This window comes from Lithobates pipiens, unplaced genomic scaffold (genome assembly GCF_037356315.1).
Source record: "Lithobates pipiens isolate NorthernLeopardFrog02 unplaced genomic scaffold, aLitPip1_a1.2 Scaffold_23, whole genome shotgun sequence".
In the NCBI taxonomy this organism is placed as follows: Eukaryota; Metazoa; Chordata; class Amphibia; order Anura; family Ranidae; genus Lithobates; species Lithobates pipiens.
The window spans coordinates 114,613,877-114,632,931 of NW_027507785.1; positions in this window are offsets into that span (position 1 = coordinate 114,613,877).

The window sequence follows — 19,055 nt, forward strand, 5'->3', positions numbered from 1 at the left end:
GTCATTATCAATCTTTGGCTTGTTCTACGACTATACTTCCACTTGATCCCAACCTGCAACCACTTGTTACCAGCCTTTGACTTGTTTACTGACTATGCATCTGCTTGATTCGTACCTGCTATATCTGCTACTGGACGCCAACTTGCTCACCTCCTGGTGGGGAGATCCCGAGGACAGCAACCTGGCACTAGTATGAAACTTATCTCCATCATCAGTAGCTCTGGGGTAGACAGGTTAGTGGTTGGAACCTGTGGCTTGGGTAAGCCTGTGTCACCTACTGGTGTATTTATCCTGCTGGTTTCTGGGTGAATTTTTCAACTGCTATACCTACTGGCCTCCAAGCCTGACCCCTCATCATGACAGCCTCCATTCTTTTGTTAACATCCTACCTAGTATCCATACCTCAATATTAGTCACAGCCATGTACAGGCCTTTATATATGCAAGCTGACTGATGCTCAGGGCTCTCTTTCTTTCACCCTCTCTGCTGTGGGCATGCAAACACACGCTGGAAGTCGGGAGTTACCTTAGTGATATCTTGGCTTATGGCTGATAGGTGGTTGTCCTTCTGTATTAGCAAACTCAGTAACACCTGCAGTACAGGTGCATTATTGATGATAATGGAACTCTCAGTAATGTTGACAGTATAACAGTATAGCCTCAGCTTGCCAAGGCATCACACAAGCATTGTCTAGCATACCGGGGTGGCATCCACAGGAGGGGTGGTCGTCTGGCAGAGTGTCAACACAAGTGGCACATGAGGAAGTGATACAGGTTCTATGCAGTAATTCCAGAGACCGGTGAATAGCAGAGCATACAGTGGTGTCCCTAATCTCCCCCTTTTCGAACAGGAACTAGCTTGCCTTTCCTGACAAGCATGGTTCCACTCCCTACTCTAACCATTCACAAATTAGTGCCAAATACAGCAAGGCACTGCTATTTATTGGCACTGCCCATACTATAAATAGCCGCCAAAGGTCACCCAGTGATGCAGGGGAGTCTGCTTCATCTGCACAATTTCATAGCAACACAGCGCCACCTGCAGAATGGGGGATACACTGCACCTGCCTACACGTTGAGGTGTGAATCGAGGCTAAGATTTCATTGCCTGTTACAGGCCTCATTTATGAAAGGTATTTGTCATTCATAGTAAACAGATTTTTCTCCTATATAGACCAGCCTGCAATCAGTAACTTGTCCAAGGCCAAAGCATCTTTGTGACACATTCATTAGTGTCATTTTTTCTGCACAACCTATTTAAGAGGTGGTAAGGAGCGAGGTCAGAATGGCTTCTAACTCACTATACAGTGCAACTGCAACAATAACATATTTTGATGACATGTATGGTAACTACTCAAGCATTTATCTACTACTCACAGAGAAGTAGCTTCTTTTGCAGGATTTCTGTACTATAACTATAACTTCAATCCAGAGCCCTGACATTTCAGCTCTGAGGATTCCAATGCAGAAAGTTCTGTTCACCAGCGTGAACTCAGATTGGAGAAATATTGTCTACATCCCCCTGTGCCAGGAGCCCTGAACCAAAATTTTAACAACGTTGAGAGCCCAGCGTTCTCTCATGTAGTGGAAACTAGCAGCTGGAAGCTGACTGGTTTGATGTATGGGCAATGCAGTCACTTTTAATAAAGCAGACCCAGTTTAGTTGGCTGATAGTGTGTGGCAGGGCTTTAGATTTTTTTTTTATTTGAGGCTTTTTAGAAGAAGTAATGGTACACAGGCTAATGTAGTTCCATTGCTACTCCTAATCCACTTTTTTTTTTAACACTACATTAGATTAATTAGTAGGGTACAATTAGCTGACAAATTTCCTTTCAAATTATACCAACCATTCAAATAATTCATTAGCTTTGAACCATGTTTTATACAAAGGCTTGAAGTCACTGTAATGTACAAAAAATCTTCCCCGCAGTGCCCACTGCTATGCCCTAATCCTGGGCCATTTTAATTGGACAAAGCGCTTTAACCATTTACCCTCTGGAGCAGTTGTTTCATTTTTTACACATGGTAAAATCTGCATTTTTGTCAATGAAAAATTACTTAAAAACCAAAGAACCTTATATATTTTCTGAATACAAAGGCTATAGAATAAAAAGATTGTAATTGCAATTTTTCATGTCATACAATATTTGAGCAACTCAAACCTACATTTTTCTGAAGAAAAAAAAAACTAAAATGTATTTAAGTGCACACACATGCGATTTAATAATCCATTTTCTCGTTCAAAGTAAAAATAAAGGTAGTATTGCGTAAATACACATTAATATGAGAAACCTCCAAACTATGTGTAGTACGGCCCCCTAGAGGACCTGCTCATCTGCATTGCCATGACCTGGTGAACTTTTCAACCCACCTAACACTTTGGGTTCAGACATCCTTGTATCACTGTATGGCAATAATGAGACAACTCAATGTATTTAGGTTCTGTGATTATTTTACTTGAACCAAATAAAGGGGGAAATTGTCACAAAGAGGAGGTATTAGATCTGCTGAGTTCTAGGCAACAACACCATCTCAGCAACGACAATACTATACTGTATGTGTGTGTGTGTGTGTGTATATTATATATATATATATATATATATATATATATATATATATATATATATATATATATATATATACAGTATCTCACAAAAGTGAGTACACCCCTCACATTTTTGTCTTTTTTTTATATATTTTCATGTGACAACACTGAAGAAATTATACTTTGCTAAAATGTAAAGTAGTGATGTACAGCTTGTATAGTAGTGTAAATTTGCTGTTCCCTCAAAATAACTCAACATACAGCCATTAATGTCTAAACTGCTGGCAACAAAGGTGAGTACACCACTAAGTAAAAATGTCCAAATTGAGCCCAATTAGACATTTTCCATCCCCAGCGTCATGTGACTCATTAGTGTTACAAGGTCTCAGGTGTGAATGGGGAGTGGGTGTGTTAAATTTGGTGTTATCGCTCTCACTTTCTCATACTCTTCACTGGAAGTTCAACATGGCACATCATGGCAAAGAACTCTCTGAGGATCTGAAAAAATGAATTGTTGTTCTACTTAAAGTTGGCCTAGGCTATAAGAAGATTGCCAAGACCCTGAAACTGAGCTGCAACACGATGGCCAAGACCATACAGCAGTTTAACAGGACAAGTTCCACTCAGAACAAAAAAAAATTGCAATAATATGCACCTGTCAAACAGGTGCAGAAAAATCGGTCTTTGGGTGTCGGTTGCACCTGCCACCGTGACCCTATAGAGGTACTCTTGATGAAAGCAAGAATTGGCCTTGCTGTAAAAAATTGCAATGATATGCACCTGTCAAACAGGTGCAGAAAAATTACTCTTTGGGTGTCGGGGGCGCGTTCCCACCGCAGCCCTATAGAGGTGCTCTTGGTGAAGGTCAAAAAAATTGCAATGATATGCACCTGTCAAACAGGTGCTAAAAAATTGGTCTTTGGGTGTTAATTGTGCCCATGAAACCTATACTAAAAACATTCTTCCTGATGAAATGATTGAACACCCTCAAAGCTGGGCAGCCACAAAGTCCTGCAGAGATTCCACATCCCAAAAAGACTTAATCAGTGACATGGGCATCAGGAGCTTCATAGCTGGTAATCCAGGACTGATTCATTTTTATAAAAGTCAAAAGGTCCACGGAGTCTGTGGACAGACACGTTTTATGATCAGTAATGAAACCTCATGCAGCACTGAATGTTTGTTTTGAAATCCTGCTGGATGCAGGGCAGCCCAACAACTCAGTAGCATACTGGGCAAGTTCTGGCCAGTGGTCTAGTCTCATGAACCAGTAAGTCAGTGGATCGTCAACTGGAAAGGTCTTTATCTCTGTTTTGGCCCCCGAGGTAATCGTCTACCATGTGAGGCAGACACTGCCGATGGAATGTGGAAGCTGACAGCCCTGGGCGGTGAGGACTAAAAAAATTCCAAAATGCCTCGGTCACTCAGAATGACAGCATCTGGAACCTCCTCCCAGCCATGTACTACTCCCAAGGATCCTGTGTTTGGAAAGCCATCGCTTACAGTTTGATGCATGTCTGTCTTGGTTATGCAGTGATCTTCCTGTGTTTGCTTACCTCCCCTCATGTCTTCAGACTAAGAGACCAGCCACTTCCACCTGGTGGTTTTTATAACCTCTCCTCTAAGCATGGCTCCACCCTAGGCCCTATCAGGGAGCCCTATATTAACCTGTGCATTGCAGGCCATCAGGGATCAACCATTGTGTATTCCTTTGTGTGTTAGCTTCCTGTTTCCTGCCGTGCGCTCTGCTACTGTTTTCCGTTACCGACTTTGGCGTGTTTTGACTATCCCTGTTTGCCTGTGATCCTGACCTTTTGGCGTGTACCCGACTATTCTTGTCTGCTTGTGGCCCCGACCTTGGCTTTGTCCCTCACCATCCCTATCCTCCTTTTTGCCTACTGTGGGTGTGAGCTGGGGGAACCTGGGGGTCGCGACCTGGAGCCAGTTGCAGCCAAGTCCATCCTCACCACCAGAGGCGCTGGTGAACACCTGCTGGCTCTTAGACTCCGCGCCCCAGGGAATCTTACGCTCTAACCCCAGTGGGATCTGTCCCCCTTCAGCAGCAGTCAGCCGTAGGGTCCACAACCTTGCGGTGCACTCCTGATCCTACGGTGTGCACCTGCCACCTCGCCTCAAGGTGACCTGACAGTTTGATCAGCCATGGACCCGGCTGACGTGCTGCTTCCTGCAGATGATCTATTGCAGAGCTTAGTTCGGCGACTTGAGACCCAAGAATCGCATCAGACCCAGGTGATGCGATTCCTTCAGGATTTGGCATCCCGTTTTGAACAGGTTCAGGCCTCATTAGGACCCCCAGTTCAACAACCGCAACTGCTATCTGCTGCTGCACCTATCGCATCAGTCGCAGCCACACATTCATTACTACTACCAGCTCCGGTCCGTTTCTCTGGGGACTCCAAGGCTTGCAGGGAGTTCCTTAGCCAGTGCACTATTCATTTTGAACTTCAGCCCCAAAGCTTCTTGTCCGATCGGGCAAAAGTCGCATATATCATATCCCTCCTGTCCGGCGATGCGTTAGCTTGGGCCGCCCCTCTGTGGGAACTGAATGATCCAGTGGTTTCTAGCCTGTCTGATTTCTTGAAACTTTTTTGGAATATCTTCGAAGAACAGGGTCGTGTCTCCTCAGCGGCTAGCGCTCTTTTACGTTTCCGTCAAGAGTCTGCTTCTGTGGGACAGTATGCTCTTCAGTTCCGTATCCTCACAGCTGAATTGAGCTGGAATATTGAGGCCCTAGTTGCAACCTTTTTACATGGCCTCTCTGATAGAGTGAAGGATGAATTAGCAGGAAGATCCCTTCCTGCTGATCTGGACAGTGTTATCACCTTGTGTAACCAGATCGATATTCGCTTTCAGGAGAGGGCCCTGTAAAAAAGACGCCAGCACTCCCCGTTCTTTAGGCAGCCTGAGCCCCCAGTCCCTTCTCTGCGATCCGAGGAACACCCCCTGCCTACTGAGGAACCTATGCAGTTGGGCTGCACTAAATTATCTCCCAAAGAACGTACTAGGCGCAGAACTCTGGGCCTATGCCTCTATTGTGGGGCCATAGGTCATTTCCGTGACACTTGTTCTCTTCGTCCGGAAAAACGCTCAGGGCTAATACATCTGGAAGGTGGAGTATTAGACCCTGAAATATCACTTTCACCTTCTCGTCTTCTCCTTTGTGTTGCTTCATGTCGGTGCTTCCTCTCGTTCGGTCTCAGCACATCTGGATTCCGGAGCCGCTGCCAATTTCATGGATTGGGAAACTGCATCCTCCATGAGACTTACCCTTTTGCCCCTTACAACACCATTGGTGGTCTTGGCGATTGATGGCACAGTTCTCCCAGGGGGCCCTATCCGCTTTTAGACTCTTCCTGTTAAGATGTCAGTAGGGACACTCCACCAGGAGTGGATATCCTTCCTTGTCTTACCTAAGGCTTCATCTCCTATCATATTAGGTCTTCCTTGTTTACGGCTCCATTCTCCGCATGTTGACTGGTCTGCTGGACAGATCCTGGCTTGGGGTTCCTCCTGTTCCTCTTCCTGCCTACTCAAGGGTACCCCAAAGGAGAGACTTCCTGTTACTACCATCCCAGTATCTTCTGCTCTTCCCACTGTATATAGCGATTTCTGGGACGCATCCTTCAATAGTCAGACTGTTGCACTCTCTAGGTCATGTGGTACTCTGGATGAGGGGCCCACCTATGAACCTGAGTCGATCATTCACTCCAGTTCGCATAACCATTTACCTTTGCCTGTCCCTAATTTCCCTTGGACGCACAGCCAGACTAACTTGTCTGCAAGTTCCACAGTTGCTATGCCCTGTGATACGATTGAGATGGTCGCTACACCTGACAATACTATTCAGTCGACCTCTGCACCAGTTATGCCAGTCCAGCCCATGCCCAATGAGCTTCCTGCTTCTTGTTTAGCACCTTCGGTGACCTGGCCTCACCCTATGTCCGTTCAAACCCGTTTAAGAGGCTCAATCCATCCTTTGGATAGAATACCTTATTCGGCCGGGAGGGGTTTTCAATCTTTTTCTCAGGGTTCTCTGCATTCTGTTTGTGTTGCAGCTACCCAGCTTGACTCTTGTGACATGTCACTTTCTAACCAACATGACCTCAGGGATCCACTGACCTCTGCCCAGTCTGGTGGTCCTGTTATGGATGCCCAGCTCATCTTTAAGGGTGTGGGGGTCCCTGCTCAGGCTCCTGATCTTCTCATGCCCTTACCCATTCCTAAAAAGCCTTTAGTCCTCAAGTCCTCTCGTCCTCTCCCTACCTCTGTTTCGGTCTCTGAGGATAATCTAAAATACAAGGTTAGTCAAGTTTTGGATTCCCGGCTCCGTAAAGGCATTCTTCAATACCTCGTACTTTGGAAAGGGTTGGGTCCTGAGGAGAGGTCTTGGATCACTGCATCTGAGGTCTTTGCTTCCTGTCTGTTAAGGAGGTTCCATCTGGAGTTTCCCTTTAAGCCTGAACCCAGGCGGGGGAGGGGAGGCCTCGTAAGAATGAGGGTACTGTCATGGTTATGCAGTGATCTTCCTGTGTTTGCTTACCTCCCCTCATATCTTCAGACTAAGAGACCAGCCACTTCCACCTGGTGGTTTTTATAACCTCTCCTCTAAGCATGGCTCCACCCCAGGCCCTATCAGGGAGCCCTATATTAACCTGTGCACTGCAGGCCATCAGGGCTGATCAACCATTGTGTATTCCTTTGTGTGTTAGCTTCCTGTTTTCTGCCGTGTGCTCTGCTACTGTTTTCCGTTACCGACTTTGGCGTGTCTTGACTATCCCTGTTTGCCTGTGATCCTGACCTTTTGGCGTGTACCTGACTATGCTTGCCTGCTTGTGGCCCCGACCTTGGCGTGGTCCCTCACCATCCCTATCCTCCTGTTGCCTACTGTGGGTGTGAGCTGGGGGAACCTGGGGGTTGCGACCTGGAGCCAGTTGCAGCCAAGTCCATCCTCACCACCAGAGGTGCTGGTGAACACCTGCTGGCTCTTAGACTCCGCGCCCCAGGGAATCTTACGCTCTAACCCCAGTGGGATCTGTCCCCCTTCAGCAGCAGTCAGCCGTAGGGTCCACAACCTTGCGGTGCACTCCTGATCCTATGGTGTGCACCTGCCACCTCGCCTCAAGGTGACCTGACAATGTCTTCCTCTTCTTCAAAGCCTATGAAAGTGCCAGAATCCTCCTCCTCATCTTCCTCCCCTCTCTCTTGTGTGTTCTGTGACATAGGAATGATGGTGTCTGGATAAAGTGGGCCTTGAGAGAAAAGGAAGTCCTCATCTTCCTCCTGCTGATCTGCCTCCAGTGCCCTGTCCCTAATGCCACACAAAGTCTGCTGCAGCAAGAACACAACAGGGATTGCTTCACTGATGCATGCACTGTCCTGGCTCGCCATCCTTGTGGTCTTCCTTTAAAATGGTGACAATACAGTGCATGCATCCTTAATGATCAGCCATTGGCATGGGGTAAAAAAGCTGAGGTGGCCTGAGCCTGTCGTCATGCCCTATTCGCACAGGTACTTGTTGATAGCCCACTGCTGCATGTATAGCTGCCGCAGCATTGCCAAACTCAAGTTCCACCTGGTGGGCATGTCACAAATCAGGCGGTTTACAGGCAGGTGTAATTCCCGCTGAATTTCAGCCAACCAAGCACTGGCTGTTTATGACCATCTGAAATGGCTACAGACTCTTCTGGCCAGCTTTAGCACATCTTGCAACCCTGGGTACGTATTTAGGAAATGTTGCACCACCAAATTGAGGACATGCGTCAAGCATGGCACATGTGTCAACTTTCCCTGTCTAAGGGCGGACAGGAGGTTTGAGCCATTATCACACACCGCCATTCCTGGCTCCAGCTGGAGTGTTGTGAACCACCTCTGGGCCTGTCCCTGCAGAGCTGCAAGAATCTCTGCTCCGGTGTGGTTCCTGTCACCTAAACACACCAGCTGAAGTACTCCATGGCACATTTTTGCCTGACTCATGCAATAGCCCTTTGAACGCTTAGGGGGTACCTGATGTTCATAGGACAATTCTGCAGAGTAGGGCATGGAGGTGGCAGAGGAAGAGGGGTAGCGCTCACAGGTCTAGCATCATCCCCACCAGCTGTATGGAGACGTGGGGGCACAACAAGGTGCAGCACTAAGCCCTGTCCTGCATCCTTTCAGGTTGGAAGCAACATTACCCAGTGTGCTGTGAACAAAATATATTGTTCCGGCCCATGCTTGCTCTACCACATGTCAGCAGTAAGGTGGATTTTATGTCTGACTGTCTTGCACAACGATGCCAGAACAATCCCTTCCATGTGATGGTGGAGAGATGTAATGGCCTTGCGTGAAAAGTAGTAGCGACTGGGAACATGCCATTGTGGTACAGCACATTGTGCGAATTCATGGAAAGGGCCAGAATCCACCAGGCTGAAGGGCAGAAGTTGGACAGCCAACAACTTTGACAATCTTGCATTTAGACGCTGGGCATGTAGGTGGCAGAGACTATATTTTTATTTCAACTGCAGCAGATGGGGCAGAGAAATTTGATGGCTACAGTCTACAGCTGGTGGTGTGTTGTTGGCAGATGTGAGGCTAGGACCTGGGAAACCCTGTGCTATACCATCCTCCCTGTCAGTGGAAGCTGCTGAGAGGTAATGACTCGGTATAGCAAGGGCAGACTGAAGTGGGTAAGGAGGAGGAGGAAGAACAGATTTGTGCCCCTTTTGTGTGGTTTTTAGATGCTCTTGCCAACAGGCTGAGTGGTTGAACATTAAAAGCCTTGTTAAGCATGTGGTACCCAAGTGGCTGGTGTTTTGCCACATTTGATGTGAGACACAGTTTGCAACCGTGCGATCTGCTGCAGATATGCTGAAAAAGGCCCAGACAGCTGAGCTTTGGTGAGTTGGCCAGGAGAAAACAGTAGCACAATGCGATGGAATAGGGTGGCTGCTACTCTTCCTTGATGTCGCCACCTTTGGGATTGTGCCGCCTCACCTTCAGTTTCCTCCTCTGCTGGCACCCAAGTTGCATCAGTGACCTCATCATCATCATCATCATCATCATCATCTCCATCTCCTCCATCATCGTTATTACAACTGGAGACAACTTGGCAATACGCTGTGGCTGGGGGAACATGAATGCCAATTTGTCTACCAGTGTTCTTCCCTCTCTCTAGGCTCATGTTCCTGTCATCCTCAACCTCAGAACCAACATCTGAATCTAATGCATCATCAAGTGGCTGACGCTGTGGTCAAATATCTCAGCTGACACCTCCATGGCTGATGTTGGGGCTATGGCAGGAATAGATGTGGACAAGGAGGCAGGTTTATCCACTCTGGCATCTGCAGGGGACTGCGCACTTGTCTCTGCTTGTGTGACAGAGGTTTAGTAAGGTATAGTAAGCCAGTCCACCACCTCCTCTGCATGCTGTGGCTGGATAGTATGGGCAAACTCGCTAAACAGAGGAAATTATACCCTGCCTGTGGGCTGACCACCACGTTCACCTTTGCCTGTGGATACATTTGTTACTGGCCTCCTTACAGTGCCAAGGGAACATTTGCCTCTCCTTGTTGTCCTCCCAGACATTATTGGGAGGGAGGGGGCGGTGCTTATAAGCAAGTGTAGAAGAAGTGGAAATCTGTACATAGATGGACTTTAATCAATGTAAAGTGGTGTTTGGTGTGCAGTAACGCACACAGAAGTAAATGGCGTTAAACTTGCAGTAACGCTGTTAAGGAAATTTGTAAGTTCTGTATATATTTGTATTCTATTTTGTATGTATTGCACAATGCCCTCATTGTGCACATGGCGCTAATAATGTTATTTAGTACATGTTTGCATTCTTTTGAGTCCTGATTAGAATTAGCCTGCCTATGTAATGCCCCTTGTTATCATAAAAGTACAATTGTAATATTAATGTGATACCTACGTAATCATGTGTATAAAAACCTTCAATTGCGTCATAATAAAGCAGAACAGTTATTTGGAAAGATGCTGAGCGTATCTTTTGTGTCTGTTCCCTACTGTAGTAGTTATTATTAATTTGGAACTACTAATCAATATGAGGATAGGAGTTGCCTATCTATAAAATATCCAGCTCAGGTGGCGAGCTTTGCCTAGGAGGAGGATTTACAGGTAACCCTGAGTATCCAAAATGAGGAGCTTGAGACAATTCGGAAATTTCTGATAATCAGCCGACTGAGGTAAGCCTTTTTCTTACATTTGAGTTATCAGACTTATTTGATCGGTAAGGCATTTTTAGGACAAAGGGTACCTATTTTACTCCCCTTAATCAAACTCTATTGATTGGTGGTTATATGTTATGTTGACACTGTCTACTAGATAAGAAAGGGAAGAATAGTGCTGTTCACAGGTATATGTAGTACAGGGGCTTTTTTTCTCAGAGAATAAGTGCAGGAACTCCCTACTTCCAAGTCACCTCTTGTGTCTGCCTCTGAGCACCATTCCTTGGTTCCACCCCCTACCCACCTCCGAGCACCATTCCTTGGTTCCACTCCCTACCCTCCTCCAAGCACTATTCTTTGGTTTCACCTCCTACCCACTTCCAAGCACCATTGTTTGGTTCCACTCTCTACCCCCCTCTGAGCACCATTCCTTGGTTCCACCTCCTGCCCACCTCTCAGTAATGGATACAGAACCAAGTATCAATTTGTGGTGCTAAGTAATTTGTATGTAATTTGTTAATGATAGGAAGTAAAATAGATCCCCTGTAGATAGCAACAATGGAGCAATCTCAGCAACAATAGACTCTGAACAGCTAGCAACAATAGACCTCTCCCTCAACAGTGACAGAAACAATTGTCTCCCAGTAGCATAAGAGCCCTCTAACAATAGATCCCCCATCAGTGACAACTGACCTCCCCAGCAACAATAGACTCTCCCCCTGTAAAAATAGATCCCGTCCAGCAACAACAGACCCTCCAGTAAACCCCAGCACCCTTTGCCATTACATACATCCAGAGCTGGAGGTACCGGAACTGCATTCCCCCACATTTCTGCTGAAAAAAATTGCTGTGTAGTACATCTGCTAGATAAAGTAGTTAGAGGCAAGAGGGTATAGGCATACATGGAGAAGACTGGCCAGTCATTATGGGCATTAAATTAAGTAAGGGAATGAAGGGTAAGAGACCCTCAAAAATGCCCAGCGCAAGAGGAGCACTATATATAAACCGAAGGTGTGGTTCCACCTATACTGAGCCCCTAGATTAAAGGTTAAAATGGGCAGGGATCCACAATGGGTAACTGGGTTACAACTAAAGTCCACAGGGACTAAGAATCATGCAGAGTATACAGCTAGAGAAACAGCTATCTATGTGAGCAGAATGGATCAAAGCTGACAGACAATTAACATTAGACAGAAAGGGACATTTTGATGTTAAGTTGTTGGATGAATTTGGGGTCAGGCACTACAACTAGTGAAGTCATAACAGAGAAATGAGAGGTAAAACAGAAGGTTTTATATGTTGTCAGAGAAGGAAGATGTAATGAGCACTATGGCTTCCCGTCTGATCATAAAAGCTAGAGTATGTGAAATATGGGATTACAATACATGGGATGCAAAGGATATCGGAACAAAATAAGGAAAGCAGAAGTTAAGCAGGGTAATATTAAAGAGTTAAAAGAAAGTGAGATAATGATATGCATGTGTTGTGTACAAATGGGAAAAATGTAAGTGATTGTAGAGAGATATTCGTGTATGCGTGAGAACTAATGGTTCCAGCATTCAATCTCTTGTGTGTGTCATGTATGCAGATGTGACCCCCCTCCTTTGCGCTCTCATGAAAGAATTTAGCTGGGACGAGAGGTCAGTGATAAGCTGGAAGGACACCATGTCAATTTCAGTTTTTTAGACAAAACATTTATAACAAAATGTGCCGGCTTAATTAATCTAATGATAAACAGTATAATCACAATTATTTTTTAATCTGTTTTCCAAACATGGCAAAATGAAGGTTATATTTAACCGTGTATTACACAAATTAAATATCCTTTGATAGTGGAAAATGATCTCCTTTAAGGAAATGTATCTGTGGATATATATTAGTATTAGGGAGTGATATCGAGCTTATCATTTCAGTATTCATTTCTAATATTAGTTTAACAATTTTAAAAATAATATAGATATATTGTAACTGGTTTAGACAACCTTTGGTTGGAAATTAAATCCAGGTTATCGAGGAAATTTGTAAAATTGGATTAGTTCAGATTAAGATAACAATTTTGTAATTTTACATTTATACAATAAACCCTCATTTGAGAGAAAAATAAATAAGATGAGGTTGTTAATTGGAATACAGCTGCCATAATATTTAACAAAGCCAATATGGATGGGATACATAAGAAGTTTTCCTACAGAAATTAAATCTAAAGGGCTGATAATAATGTGAGGTATGGTCCATGATGTGAGAGTAATAATACATAACATTTAAATATAACAGACCCATCACATCAAGTCCACACACCCTGTTAGGACAGATGCCACCTCCAGCCAATTGTATAGTTTTGATATAGCTTTCTGGACTGTCATATACAGATTGTTGGACCTTTTATTTTTTTTTTTTATTTATTTTTTTTAAATCCAAAGCAGAATGTGTGGATTGTGAAATGATGTGCCCCTTTTCCATGTAAGTGCAATGGTATAGGCAGAAGAATATTTTGGATTTATGGACATCTCTGCATGACTGCAGGGTATAGTTTTCATTTATTATCATCTTGTTAGGAAAAAGTGTATTTTTGAAACATCAAACTGGAGTTCTTACACAGACAGCATAACAGAAAACAAGCCATTGTAATATATTTATGCAAGCTGGATCCAGTGATGAAGGGCTCACCCCGATATTTCAGAACTGTAACTTTATGCAAAGGTGCTACTAGACAAAGTTAGACATTATTTTGGTCAAATCTTTCATTTTTAATGGCCCCACATTCTGCGCAGCAAATATACAGACTAAATGTTTGTCTAATGAAAGGTTCAAAATATGAATTTGTTTTGTTTGTTTATGTACAAATCTAACAATGAAAAATGCGTACATTTGAATCCAGCCATCTTATTGCCTCTATTGGAGACAAAGGAAAACCACATGTGTTAAATTGATGATGTAGGAATCAGCTCTTGTGAGCCCAGTGCAGGACACTCCCTGTGGAATTATTCCCGGTTTTATCCTGAGGATGTGGTTTATCACCCAGAAGGATACTCTGTATTCAGAGTCATTTGATTATTTTTCCCTAGCTCAAGAAGCAGAGCTCCATGTTTTAACAAAGCCTGTGAGCTGTAAAAAGAGTATATATTTATATAGATATTCGAGATATAGAGGTTCCATTTGAAGGGCCAGAAGTTTGTTTTTAACGTCGACAAGTAAACCAATAAAGCATTCCAAGTTAAATGATTGGCTGTTTGCAGCCTTCTAGCTTCTTGCTAAGGTAGCTATATTAACTTTAAAACTCACACATGGAAGTAGACCAGGTGACTAAGGATGCTGCATTTACAGCCTTGGACACTTGCTGGGTCTGTGCAACTCACAGATTCCACTCTAGTTCTGGCCCAGTATAGCTGGGATTAATAATTCAACTTTAAGGACCCCAGAATAAGAAGAACAAGTGGTACACAGGGGCAACGTCTTCCTTGGAAAAGGTGATCATTTATATCTGCCAGACACTCTTCTCCCTTTAGCTTGACACATGGACCGTGTCATCAGTCACAAGCAGTTATGGCTGCCTTAGCATATGAGCATGGGATAGATCCACGGTTCTCCGCAGTAGTTTTTATAACATACCACTTCTTGTTTTATCTGTTACCAAAGGTGTTACCAAAAGCTGAATCCCTTCCAGAGATTACAAAAAGATACATCCATATGCCCAAGTCAGGATCTTATAAGTATGCATTTTGTCTGTATGGACATGTTTTCTGGATGTCCAGTGGCAAATACTAATGCAAAGGCCACAGTAAAAAGTGTCATTAGAAGTAGTTTGTAAGTACAGAGTGCAGAATCTACAGGAGAGTCCTTACTAGAAGTTTTGGGGTTTTATTTTTACACCCCCTGCTGTCTACAATGTAGCAGAAAAAGTAGAGTAAGAAACTAGAAAACTTTAGCCTGAATGATTTCTTATATTTTATCAAGCCCAACATAAGAGGATGTTGGACTCTCTCCCTATAGGATTTTGTTTGGGAGTGTGTTACTCACATGCTTATATTTTGTCTCAGCAGCTGAACTCCTCCATTCGGATCTCACAGAGAATGTTGCTGATCTTTTAAGGTTTTTGACAAACTCATTTATGTGTTTTCTCCCCAATTCCAGATCCTAAAATTTTGGAAGGATCTAAAACTAAAGGCAGGTGACTTGTGGATTGTTAAGAGACATTTATATATAAAGAAATATTTGGAGACTCAATACAGCATCTATTTCATGTACGGTTGTGCAAAACTTGAAGGAAAAGTCACCTGGATCCACACCAGACACTGCAAAAATGACTAAATTAAAGAAATCTCTGTGTTTGATTTGTTTCCCTCTTTAAATCACAGTCTAGGGTACTATTTATTCAAATATTAATTGTAAGGGATATATATATATATATATATATATATATATATATATATATATATATATATATATATATATATATATATATATATATATAAATGTGATTTGAAAAGTTGTTTAGCCATGTTGAAGTCATATTTGTCTTTTGTATGTCTTCCATTTTGTGTAGAATTGTCTGTATTTACATATGCTGATAAGTCAGCATGCCAACAATTAAGCTAGAAGGCAATTCTGGCCACAGCAGTGTACAGGCAGTACTCTGTAAATATGTCGAATTAAATGATCGAATTCTTGGACCCTTGCTGTCTGAAAATCCTTGTGTATTGTTTAGGGGGGCCCCTAATCTTAGACATTTAATAGCACCTAATGTCCCAAATCCACCCACATGCCCAACCTTTTTTGGGGATTTGAAGGGCTTTTTTCCTTTCAGAAAGTGTAAGTTTTATAAGGTGAATGCATTACGGGATAGAAGAATACACTGGTGCCACATATCCCATTGAGTCGTTTATAATGTGCACCACAAAGTGTGTCGTGTACCTTTTGAGCTGTCCGTGCAGTTTGGAATACACGGGACGGACTGTCCGGATGCTGCATGTCAAGTTAGGGGAACACATTACTAATATTAAGAAGGGCTTTGATAAACATAATTTCTCTAAGCACTATGACCTCAAGCATAATAGGGACCCTAAAGGTACTGTTTTCATGGCTTTAGAAAAATATGTTCCTCACTGGCGGGGAGGTAATGATAAAAGAACTGTATCCAGATCCGAAACCAACTGGATTTATACGCTTGGTACTCATGTGCCTAGTGGGATGAACGTTGAGTGGGACATCAACTGCTTTATTAATAATTGTTGATGTCCACTCTAATCATGGTCAGTGGTTAAGACCCCTTTTTCTCTTTTCTTTTTTTCATTTATCTTAGGTTGTGGTTAACTCAGTGTGTAGAAAAAAAAATAAAAAAAAAACATTCTCTGCTCCCCTTCTCCCTTTCTTCATTATCTCTTTTTTTGTAAAAATTCATTATTTTTGCTCATGAATTAGTGTTTTTGCATAATAGTCCTATATGGATCAAGTTTAATAATTTATAAGATTTAATTATGATACCCCTATCTCGGCAATGAGGAGGAGCGCATCTTATACATATGCCCATCTTTTGGAGAGAATGTTTAAATTGTGGGTTAACTCTTAGGTGGTTTAGAATCACAATCTTGCTTTGCATTTGGATACATTTTACTTTTATTTATTTTTTCTTTTGTATTTATTATTTATATATTTTTTCAGCAATATCCTAATGGCCCACAAGACAGTGCTGTGTTTTATTTACTTTTTAATGTATTATCTGGAGGCAATATTAAAGTTGTTCCTTGGGGGTCAGTAATGAGCTAATTGCGTTTATTGATCATGCTGGTTTGTAACCAGTGGAAATGGCTTTTTATAATTTGACCCATAAGCTCCGAGTGTGTTGTGTAGGGAACGTATGGTTGTGCTTCTCCACTCTGCTGTGTGGATATTTAAGGTGCACGCGCGTGCGTGCGTGCTTGCGCACCCCTGATGACGCCAGTTGTGGCGAAACGGTCATAGGGTCGGCACGTTTTCATGCACTGCGCATGCGCAAGTTTGTATTTATCTCTACGAGCAGAGGTTTTCTATTCTTATCCTTGCAAGGAGTTATTTTATACAACTGGAATAATTTTTGATGCTTCAATAAATTATCAAAGGAATCTCTACACTATTGTATTTCCTTTTTTTACACATATTTTATGGTGAACTTATAGAGCGCTATTCGTTGGTGCACGGGGTTTGCTTACTTGTAAGTGCATTATGGAAGGTGTATTTTACTGATGTCTACCAGCCATCTGGAAGGGACATTCCTGTAATTCCATACAGCGTTCCTGGTTTTCCTTTTCTAAGCCTGTTTTGACCCCCCTGAACAAGGGCGGTCGCAGGCTTTTCGGTAAGCCTTTATTGCTTATTAAAAGGTGACGGGCAACACTAGTGGTGAAAAATATAGATCTATGGTTTTGCACCAGAAAAATATTTTCCTCACTGGCGGGTTTCACTTATGAACACTTTATGGTCACAATTTTGTGTTTATATGCACATATTTTGGTAATATATTGTTTATTTTGGACTCAATTTTTTTGATGTTTTTTTCACTTGAATACACATGGACTATTTTCACTTCATTTTTTTTTACATTTGATTATGTACACTAATGTTATATTGTAAATCCATTGCTTATATTGTCATTATATTTGGTATATACTTTATATTAGGTTAATTTTTTTTTTTTATCTAGTGCTGCACTGCTTTTTCCACAATGGAGTTTTTGCCTCTTTGGCTAGGACAGAGGTCTCAAACTGGTGGCCCTCCAGCTGTTGCAAAACTACAAGTCCCATCATGCCTCTGCCTGTGGGAGTCATGCTTGTAATTGTCAGCCTTGCAATGCCTCATGGGACTTGTAGTTTAGCAACAGCTGGAGGGCCGCCAGTTTGAGACCCCTGGGCTAGGACTACCTCCACCTAAGCGTGTGGAGGTTAAAGGTGATAGCAGGTATGGTTAGTGATCAAAATATTGATCAAAAGAGAGGAGACTGTTAAGGTAATGTGTAAGTTCTGTATATAATTGTATTCTATTTTGTATATATTGCACACTGCCCTTACTGTACACATGGTGCTAATGTTTTCAGTACATTTGCATTTTTTCGAGTCCTGATTAGAATTAGCCTGCCTATGTAACGCCCCTTATTACCATGAAAGTACAATTGTAATATTAATGTGATACCTACCTAATCATGTGTATAAAAACCTTCAATTGCATCATAATAAAGCAGAACAGTTATTTGGAAAGATGCTGAGCGTATCTTTTGTATCTGTTCCCTACTGCAGTAGTTATTATTCATTTGGAACCACTAATCAATATGAGGATAAGAGTTGCCTATCTATAAAACTGACAGTAACGCACAAAACTATATGGCGTTCAACTGGCAGTAGCGCACACAGAACCGTATGGTGTTAAACTGGCAGTAACGCACAAAAAACGATATGCCGTTAAGCTGTCCCTACTCTACATTAATGTATTATGAATGACACAGTCTCACTACACTACAGTGATCTCATTCTCAGTGTGCTCCTTTCCTGAGATCTCCAGAATGGTTCTCCTGTCGTTTGAGGTTCCGTGACTTCTACCCCAAGCAACCGCGCCCATTGGGATGGATTCCCATGCAGATTGCGGCTCTGCTCTAGGTTGGCTAGGGCCAGCTGCAGATAGCATTCCTGATGATCCCCCAAATGTAGCATGCCCCCCCTAGAGGACTGCTTAGAATTACCTACTCATCTACATGACCATGACCTGGTGACCCTCCAACCCACCTAACACTCTGGGTTCAGACATTCTTGTACCACTGTAGGGTAATAATCAAACAACTCAATGTATTTAGGTTCTATGACTATTTTACTTGAACCAAATAAAAGGGGAAGGTGTCACAAAGAGGAGGTAATAGATCTGCTGAGTTCAGACTCTGCAAAATATTTTAACAACAATGATTTGTATATATATATATATATATATATATATATATATACACACAGTGCCTTGCGAAAATATTCGGCCCCCTTGAACTTTTCAACCTTTTGCCACTTTTCAGGCTTCAAACATAAAGATATAAAATTTTTATTTTTTGTGAAGAATCACCAACAAGTGGGACACAATTGTGAAGTCGAACGAAATCTATAGGATATTTGAAACTTTTTTAACTAATAAAAAAATGAAAAGTGGGGCGTGCAAAATTATTCGGCCCCCTTGCGTTAATACTTTGTAGAGCCACCTTTTGCTGTGATTACAGCTGCAAGTCGCTTGGGGTGTGTCTCTATCAGTTTTGCACATTGAGAGACTGAAATTCTTGCCCATTCTTCCTTGCAAAACAGCTCGAGCTCAGTGAGGTTGGATGGA